Consider the following 10,687-nt stretch of genomic DNA (forward strand, 5'->3'; position numbering starts at 1 on the left):
CATATGAACATAAAGAGTAAACAGAAGACAATCTATGAGAGTCCGTAAAAGGAGGTGCAGAACAACTATGGATTAGAGAAACAAAATTTCTGCGAAACAAGAAGAGATCTTAGATTAAAGTCAAACCAACAAACAGATAATATGAATCTATAGTATCCAAATTAAAATTTTTAGCAACCTATGCAAGTCAAATTAGTGAGAAAAATAGGCATAAGTTAAGGATTGGAGCGCAATTACCAGAAATTCGTCACATCAAAGCCCTTTCCAGCTCCGTTGGAAACCTGGTAGTAGACAAACAAAAAGAGCACAGATCAGTAAAATCAAGAAGGAAAAGTGACTCTTTTAACTAAATTGAAAAGAGGGGGGGATTGATATGAGACTATGAGAGTTATCTCTAAACTCTGAATCCATTTTATAGTTATAGAGAGTCTTGAGGGAGTTAGATTTTAAAATCTTCAACAATAACATAAATCTGAACCAAAATCACAACCCACACCCAGAAATCAACCACCAGAGGGTTCTATTCAACAATTGATTAAAAATAAAACCATTACCGAAATCGAAATCATAGTTATAAGAAAAAATTACAGAAGACAGTTACCTTTTGCCCTAACTTTTGATGGAATCCATTGATTTTCAAGTTTCAACAACTTCTTCATCCAATCGAAGTCAATGAAGAAAAAAAGAGAAATCTCGAAGTCAATGAAGAAGAAAAGAGAAATCCCTGTGAAATTGAAGAAAGAAGATGGTGAACCGAAGGAAGTAGTTGTTGAGAGAAATATCAACGAGGTGACTGGGGTATATGATGAAGATGAGAAAGAAAGATCGGGACTGAGTAATCTATGTTTCGCCCAGCGTATTATTTGGTGTAGCTGGACTATAAGATAGGAGTACCTCACTGCCATAGATGGAAGCCACCTATCACCATCAAAGAGATCTGATGACCAAATCTTGAGACCCGAGATCTTATGGTGAAAACCACGTGCCCCACACACAAAAAATGGGCGCGTGCACTATACGTTCGCCTGGTGTGGGGCGTGGACTATGCCACCGCCTGGTGTGGGTCGGGACCAAGGTAGTTAATCTCGGATTCCGGTTTATCTCGGTCCCGAGCGAGACACTGGTACAACGTTGTCTCGGGGAGATTTCGTTTTCAAATTTCGATGTAATTTCGGTTCCAAAAAACTTCCAATAATTTCCGTTAATTTCAGTTAATATTCAATAATTTCCGTTAATATTCGATAATTTCCGATATTTACTTAGGAGAGACGTAATCAAATGGCTAAAGAGTAAACCTAAAGGGTATTAGGTATCGAAAATTTCCGAAAATTTTATGATATAGTTATACACTAACGGTATCGGATATTAACCTAACGGAAACTCCCTTTACCGGTATCGTTATGTTAATAAACGGATATCCGTTACGTTAAGGTTATTGGATATCGGATAGCCGTTATATCGGATATTAACCTAACGGAATCCGGATGTTCGGAAACGGATACCGGATATCGAATATCCATTGACAGCCCTATTCCTCATCATCAACACCAAATGATAATTTTAGGTCAAGAAATTCAAACACAACAACAAGCAATAATACCAGTGAGTGAATTAATCTGTTTAATTTTTGTACTTGAGATTAATCCACTCAATTTTAAAAATATATATATATATATATATTCCAGCCGAAATTCCGACCGAAAAACGCGTTTCCGGCCGAAATTTTCGCAAAGATTTCGTCCGGCCGAAATTAACAAAATCTTGTCTTCTTGGACCGAAATCCGGAACTTCGCCGAAATTTCGGCCGAGATGGCCGAAATCGACTACATAGGTCGGGACTATACGTTCGCCTGGTGGTTGAGCGTGGACTATACCGACTATATTTGGGTTCAGTCTTGGTCCTAGACCAAATATACTTTGGGTTTAGTCGCCCACTGCGGACGCTTTAAGGATATACCTATTTGATTCACGGGTGAGATTTCGAGTTACAATAAAAGTCTGGTAAAAATGAAGATTTTTCGTTCAATAATTGCAAATATTATGGTTTCTAATGCGAATTTTGGATCACTTGATGAATTTTGATATATTATGGTATCATATCCAAACATTCAAAAATAAATGAAGATGGTGGATATATTAGGTGAAATTTGATGCACTTAAGGGAAAATTCAAAAGAATCCGAGTGAAATTTAGCAAAATCGAGCGATATTGGGCTATATTGATGAATACCAAAGAAATTGAAGAAATACAAGTCACGTAGGATAGAATTGACTAAAATCGATGAGGTTCAAACTCTCAGACTTGTGAAGATTAAATTAATTAAAGGTTTAATAAAATTATATACAGAATTATTAACAATGCATGCGAGAGGTAACCAAGACACTAGATTCCACTATTATGCAAAATTGAATGATAAATATTTCAAAACTCTATTCAATTCTTAAGTCCTCTTTTATCTTTAAGACAAATAACTTTGTACCTGCTAACGCAAAAGGCAAACTGATTTTGTAGGTGATGGAAGATTGTTTCTTAGCCATCTGCAGATTGAAAAGATAGAATTGAACAACGGGGTTAGACGAAGAAAATGATTTATTGATTAATAAAACCAATATCTTATTTTGCTGAGGAAAAAAAACTCACTGGAGATTAAAAAAAAGCCCTAATTCAAAAATCCATAAAGATGTAGAAAACAAGAAAAGGAAGAAGAAGATTTACATAGATTTCTAATAATCCTAACTCTGAAATGGGTGGATATCCAAAGAAACCAATAAAATTTGAGTGTAATTTAGTTAGGCGTCTTTATAATGGGTTGAAATATTCACCCAACTCAAGAATTCTTTAGATCTCAATGGATATGCTTAGATATTTACATAAATCGATTCCAAGGAAAGATTATACGACTCTATATAATCTATTTAATCTCACTATATGTACATAAAAATTTACATAAGTAAATTTAAAAAAAGAACTATGAAACTATATTATTGAAATATCTATCATATAATTTGAAAAATAAAGAGATTACCTAACTATATTTCTTTCTGTTTTTTTTATCCTCTCATCCTAGTATATGTTTTTCCCTTAACCTCACTTAAAAAAACTAAAAATGAGAAATAAAGGACGCTAACTCGACATTATTTTTTCCCCTGACTAAAGTCATCAAACTAATAACGAAACTTAGACCGATAAGAAAGACAAGAAACATGGATTCACTATTTGACTTAGATCACCAAAGTGCACACATGTATCCCCTGAGTGATTTCGACCAATGTTGACTAATGTTGTTATTAAAGTCCAGGTGAAAATGAGTGAGGTCGACCAACATTGAGATCGTTTTAATTCCCATACTATAATTATTCAAAATTTTGATGAGTCAAATGTTGCTAACAATTCTCGAGTTCATTATTTTTTCCAAAATTCCTTCTCAATTATCGAATCATAGGTTACAGTCGAGATTTTTGGTCTAACATGAATGATATGTTATAGTACCGTTCCCCAATAACTTTACCAATGAGCCACTGTCAGATTGAAAGTTGAACTTTTAAGAAAGAAAAAATCCTTAATTATTTTTTATAAAAACTCCATATAATGTTACCATGTCCACTAGAGGTGAGGAGGCATCTGCTTTGAATTTACCATGTGTCCATGCGCACGGCACGTGTCAGTGAACTGTATTGACGTGTTTACACGTGGTTGTAAAATAACCATTAGATCTTCCTCAACCCATCAAGTAGGCGATAGAGATGTATAATCACAGTTTCACATCGAAACATAGTTTTCTCCTCTCTTCCATATCCAGCGTATTTCTCCCCATCTCTATCTTAGGTAGAAAATTTCTCCTCGAGAGGAAATTTTGGCAGAAAATTAGGGTATTGTTCTACAGTTTTGGAAATATATCTGCATCGCCGTAGGATGATTGTGTTGATTATATTGATAAGGATTGGAAGAAGATATCAAGTGGTAATAATGTCGGTCCAAAAACTTTCGATTTGAACCCTAACAATTTTTGGGCGGGATGAAAATCAAAAGAAAATCCTTTTGGGCGGGGATTATTCCCGCTTGGTGTTTTGGAAAAGCTATAAATCTCTACCCTAAAATCATTCCAGAGATGTTAAAGAAATTTATTTATTTTTTGGGGAATTATCAGAAATCAAAAACAGCAAGGTACATAACTTACGATTTTTAATTTGATTAATTAGTTCATAAATTGATATTGGGATATTTGATTGAATCTGAAATTGGGGTTACATATTTTTAATTTGATTCATGAGTTCATAAATTGATATTAGGCTATTTGATTGAATCTGAAATTGGGGTTACATATTTTAAATTTGATTCATGAGTTCATAAAATGATATTAGGCTATTTGATTGAATCTGAAATTGGGTTACATATTTTTAATTTGATTCATGTGTTCATAAATTGATATTACGCCTGTTCAACTGAATCTGAAATTGGGGTTACATATTTTGATGGCTAGTGTTTTGGTCTAAATTTGGCCTTGTCTGTAGCTTTTTAGAGCTTCTCTAGTACAGTTTCCTCAAAAAAAAAATAAAAAAAAAAATTGGGGTTACATAGGATCAATCAAGTTGTGCAGAATAGTTGGGTGTATGCTATCCTGCTTAAGTTGGGTGTTCCTTTCCATCAGGTTGTGGAAAATAGTTCAAAACAGAAAATAATGCATCTACAGAGTATCGCAATGACACCCGCACCTATTGTTCAAAACAGAAAATAATGCATCTATAGTTGTGACAGCAATATGTGTTTCGTTATGACATACGACCCACAACCCACCAACAATAAAAACTATGAGTATCGCAATGACACCCGCACCAAGACAAATTCCTTTACAGGATTGTTATAGTTTTGTAATATCATTATTGCTATTCAGATTTGGTTTCGTGACTGATCTTTTCTTATTCCTTTCCAGATGTCTCAAACCAAAAAATAACTTTCCAAGAAAAAAATTGGGAGCTCCGACATAGCAAGCATAGCCCCTGGACAGTTGAGGTCAAATTACGGTAAGAATTATATTGTCATATGACGGTATATAATGAAGTGTGTAGCATGTGTTAATTTGTTCATTCATTGTTTTCCTACAGGTAGCGTAAAGAATAGAGGAGGAAGGACTAGTCAACTCGGTCGTCAACAATCAGTGCGCCATTCATTGGAGGAATTGGGTGAACCACCATCGCGTTCAGGAAAATCAAGAAGAGGATCAATATTCCAACAAGTTCGTAGAAAGAAACAACAACCAATGAATCAGCAACCATCATCTCAAATCGAAGACCATGAACAAGTGGAGGAAGAATACCTTCAACCACCAGAAGAAAGATCAGGAAGAACTCGTAACACTCCCTTGCCAACAAGTTCACCACCACTGCGAGACAGGGGTGGACAAAGTCTTCCTATAACACCAAGAAGGTTACCTCTAATTGATGATGATTTTCTTGATTCTCCGAGAAGATCTCCTAGAGGACTTGGTAGTAATCGAGTACTAACCAACAGGTCTAATCATTTTATTAATTCTTTAAGGAGATCTCCAAGGGGACTCGGCAATAATAGGGTACAAAGATCGCTTGAGGCAGAGTACAATGCTTCAAATGCAGGATATATGCAAAGACATCGTCAAGTCCAACATCAATCAGATCAACTTTATAACACTCAAGTATCAAGTTCTTCTCGGCAACAACCATTGGGATTACAACATCAGGGTAGTCGAAGTTCATCTTCCCAACGACAATCTCAAACACCATCAAATGGCGCTCCTCTTGGAAACCAAAACATCTTGCATCAGAATACTTCACGCCATGAGCCAGAACAAAATGATACTCCTGAAGATCAACACCTCCAGCGGCAGCATCCTTCACGTTCAACATCTAATTCTCCCCAATCAAATGAAGAATGTGGTACTGCAGAAATAACGAGTAAGTATAAATGTATGCATATGTGAAAATAAAAGATGCAGAACACTTCATTTTATTTTTTTGCGCGAGTTCACTTATATGTTCATTTTTAATATTAAACAGTTGTACCATTAAGGAAAAAAAGAGGGCGCAGCTGTATGAAGGAACTTTCCAAATTCAGGGGACAAATACTTGAATTGGATCTCTATGAAGGTAGACTATGTGGTTATAAAAACGAAGTCGCAATCAATTCAGTGTGCATGTGGACTAGGCAAAGTCAGAACTGTCCCTTGAATTACGATGCATTTGATGATATTCCTCCTGAAAAAATTCAGCGCGTGATCAAAAATCTCTATGTATGTATTAGAAGTCACTGTGTTATTCCAATTTTAATAATATTTTTTGTGAAAGCAATAATTCGGATGTTTTAATGTCAATTATAACTCCCAGCTAATCAGTTTTTTCTCAACCAGGACTACTTTACAATCAAGTCTAGCACTGGAGAAGACCCAGAGGAAGCAATCAAGAAAATAATGAGGAATGCATATAACAGGCATAGGCACAAAATTCATAAAGCATACCTAAAGATTCAAAACCTTAGTAGTCACGAGGTAGCTTTGGCCTCCGAACCACCCTCTGAACTGGAGATTAACAGAGAGGATTGGATATATATGTGCAATACTTTCGACACGCCAGATTTCAAGGTATATACATTCAGTTACATGTGATCTTTTCATCAAACTATCATTGCTTATGTGTTAGATTCTGAATTTACTTGTGGATACATTATAACCATAAAATTAGATAGCATACCCAATTTTATGTCACCTAGTGATACACCCCTTATACAATTTCATTGCTTCTTTGAAAATTTATTGTTTCTAGTTAGGAGTGTGTTCTTTTCCGCAAGGGTATGCATTTGAACTTCCTATCTGTTCTTCTATTGTCAAATATGCGTAGCATACTTAGTTTTAGACTGTCGCAAATAAAATTAAGTTTTGACTTTCCATGAAAGAGCCTCCTGTAGTATGTGTAGAATGTTTAAAATATCAAGCTATATATGTTATGAATACACTGCAGAGTTGCTTAACCTAACAGATGGTGGAGTTTAAATGACAGAAAAAATCAGACAGAGGGATTGCGGCTGCTAAAGCAAAGGAAATTAATCATAGTGCGGGCAACAGAAGTTTTGCCAGCGTAGAATATGATTTGGTATGCATTAATTGTATCTCATTCTTTGTCTACTGATGTTGGTTCGAATCCGTGTTTTATATACCGTGTAGTGTTAACTTACTTGGTTTGTTTGCAACTGCTTGCTGCTTCAAAGATTGCGGAGAACAAGCCTTGTGATGCAGTGATTTTGTTTTCAGAAACCCATGGTTCTAAAAAATTGCCACCGAAATGTCAGGAGATGAAAGTAAGACATACTACAAATATACTTAGAATTTTGTGTCTAAATATATCTCTGCAACAGTATATGATCATGTATAGCTATCTGTAATTTATGTAGAAAATAATGGAGGACATGAAAGAAGCAACACTGCGAGGAGAATCTAGTAAAACTCCATCTGACATATATGAAACTGTCTGTAATGAACAACGTGGGAGTCTTAACAAACGTGGTCGCAAAGCTTCTCACACTCACAAGAGTTTGGCTGATTTAAGGGAAAAAGAAATACAATTGTTGAATGGAAGAATTGAGTCTCTACAGACAGAAAACATGCTACAGAGAAGAGAAACACGTCGGCTTACTGATCTAATTAATAGTTTTTTTTCTAAACATTATCCTTCCATGGTTGTACCAGATGATGAAATGGAGGATGATGCAGAGGTCAGTGGGCGAGATGAGGATCTTGATGTGGAAGGTCAAAATGATGAGGATGACTATGATGACCTTGAGGATGAAAACTACATCCGTGACTATCCTGATATGGAGGATCGAAATGTGGAAGGTGCCATGGATGATGAATGATTTTCTTTATTTGAAAAACTGACGTGGAGGATTCCAATTCGGAGTGGGCCAGCCAGTGATGAATGAATTTCTATTTTATTTTGTTTTGTGTTTTTTTTCTTTCTTGTTTTTTTTTCTGGTATTAGGATATTAGGGTAGGGAGGATGATAACGTGTAGTATGGCTTTTTGAAGCATCCAAGGTGTTATGACTTTTTACTCTTGGTTCTGGAAATGAAATGCATATTTTATTAATTTGTTTTGTCAATGCATACATTATACAAAAAAATTATTAATTAGGATATGATCAAAAATAGTAATTAACTAATTATGAGGTTAATTACAATATTTTCATTACCATATTAATTATGATAATTATTTGAGTTTAATTACGATATTAATTACAAGATAAATGAAGATATTAATTACCATAAAAATATAATAATTAATTGTGATATTAATTACAATATTAATTACAATATCATCCATGCATACAACCAAAATAATTACAATATCACAGTTGCGGAATGACAATTACAATATCACAGTTGCGGAATGATTTGGGAACCATATGCCAACTAGTAAATTTAATTGTTTAACGATTCGATAACTATCAATCAACTTCAACTTAATTGTCTATACCTATTGAAATTATGAAATCATAGTATTTGGCTACCACCAAATTAATTGCTAAATAAATCCACAACAAGATTTTAATTTAGTTGCCATATTATGTGGAAAGTTACTGACAACTACGATGATTATGTTGTTAATATGTTTGGCAACTCTAGAACAACTGCAAAATTTTGTGGTTTTAATTAATTGCATTTAACTAAGTAATGTATTTGGCTCCTGTAACATAAGTTGCCAAATGAAATTATGGCAACTATGTATTTTTAGTAATTGCCTTTACATTTGGAAACACCCCATACGGCAACTTAGGCTCCGCAACTACCATTAATTGCCAATGTGTTTGGCAACTAAAAACTCATATTCGGCAACCAAACTAGCTTGGTTGCCAATGCTCAAGTTTTTTGTAGTGTGAAGCCAGGGGTTTTATATTGGCTGGAACTCTAGCCAGCAGAATGCGCTACCAAAGCATCACTATTGAAAGTGATTCCTTATCTAGAAACTTGCAGAGATCCAACCTATCACTTCAAGGAATTCCTCATGTCGAATTCGAGTTTGTGCGGCGAGAAGCAAATGAAGCTGCTCATATACTCGCTCAATACGCTGTAAAGCACCATGTCCAAGACTACTGGATATCTTCACAACCCCCACACTGCATCACCAAAGTTTTACATGTGGAATCTCTTAGGAACTTTTGTTAGCTTTCTCTAGTTTGTTTTTTTTCTGCTTTCTCTCCCATGCAGACTACCAAAAAAATTAAATAAATTATTTTGAAGTTGTAAAAGAAGATAGTGTACTTGAGCCTAGTTTAGCCCCTTCATAGGTCCTGGCACTTCTGCATTGCTATTCTTTCAACGATTCTACGTTACCCAAAATATTTACCGGGACGAATTCCTGAAAAAACACACCCGTGACCCCCTTTCTCGCAGGGATTAAAGTCCATATCTTCAAACCTCTCAATTGGCTTCTTTCTTTCTTTAAATAACCTCAAGCAACCCATTCTTCTCGACATATATCTCTCTCTAATCTCACCATCACTCTACTCTACTTGGAGACTCCATTTTGAGAATTTAATCAAAGAAAGACCGTAAGTGTAAGAAAATCCTTGTTATAGAATGTCACAAGGTCAAACACCAAGTAGTACTGCTAATAACTTAGCTGAAGTTTCATATTTATCTTCTCAATTTGACCAACAACAACAGATTAAGAACCTTGCCATCTCAAGTCAAGAAGAAAACCAAGAATTCGAGGAACCTACTGATGAGAAACCCACAAAAGGAAAAAGAATGAGAGATGGTGGGAAATATCAGAAATAAGAGAACCCAGAAAGAAATCAAGGATCTGGCTTGGTACATTTTCGACACCAGAAATGGCAGCAAGAGCACATGATGTTGCTGCTTTAAGTATCAAAGGCAACTCTGCCGTCCTTAATTCCCCCAATTCGCTTCTTCATTACCCCGTCCAGCTTCTACATTACCTCGTGATATCCAAGCTGCTGCTTCTAAAGCTGCAACAATGGAAAACTTCAATAATTCAGTATCATCACTGTCTCCGTCATCAACAGCCTTACCCTCATCAACATCAACGTCGTTTTCATCTTTGTGTTTGACTACTCCAACAACGGCTACATCCTCTTTTTCCAATACTCCGGAAAATCTTACAACAACAACCGACGATGAGTTAACTGAAATTGTTGAATTACCTCAACTAAGTTCTTATTTCGACGAATCACAGCAAAACGAATACATCTTTGTCGATGATTCTTCTATTGATAGTAATTGGTTTTATCCGACTCCATGGCTACAAAGTCCTAGTGATGATTGTAGGTTCTTTTCTCATCTTCCCGAATCTTCATTTTCCAGCACATTTAATTCTTTGTTGTGGGATTATTAATTTAGTCGTGTTTTTACCGCCAATGTTGCCAAAAGAAGGTTGATTGCCAAAAGAAGGTTTCCATCGATTCCAACTCTTTCGTAGGGTTTTGTTTCATCTGTTTAGGCTTTTATGTGGATTTTCCTTGGGCCATCATTTAATTGATGGGTTTCAAGTAGGCTTCTTAAATATTTGTATAGGAGAAATTAGGGGGAGACCCAAAAAAAATAATATTCTCATTCTCAGGCCCACAATTAATTTTGTATACCGTGACACCTATAATTATATGAAATTATTATATGAATCAATACATAACTGGTTATGCATACT

At 35.3% G+C, this 10,687-nt stretch overlaps 1 pseudogene; it reads left to right on the forward strand.

Annotated features, from left to right (window-relative positions):
* Positions 1–9,600: 9,600 nt before the first annotated feature.
* LOC113337962 lies at positions 9,601–10,378 on the forward strand (annotated as a pseudogene).
* Positions 10,379–10,687: the final 309 nt, after the last annotated feature.

This window comes from Papaver somniferum, unplaced genomic scaffold (genome assembly GCF_003573695.1).
Source record: "Papaver somniferum cultivar HN1 unplaced genomic scaffold, ASM357369v1 unplaced-scaffold_18, whole genome shotgun sequence".
In the NCBI taxonomy this organism is placed as follows: Eukaryota; Viridiplantae; Streptophyta; class Magnoliopsida; order Ranunculales; family Papaveraceae; genus Papaver; species Papaver somniferum.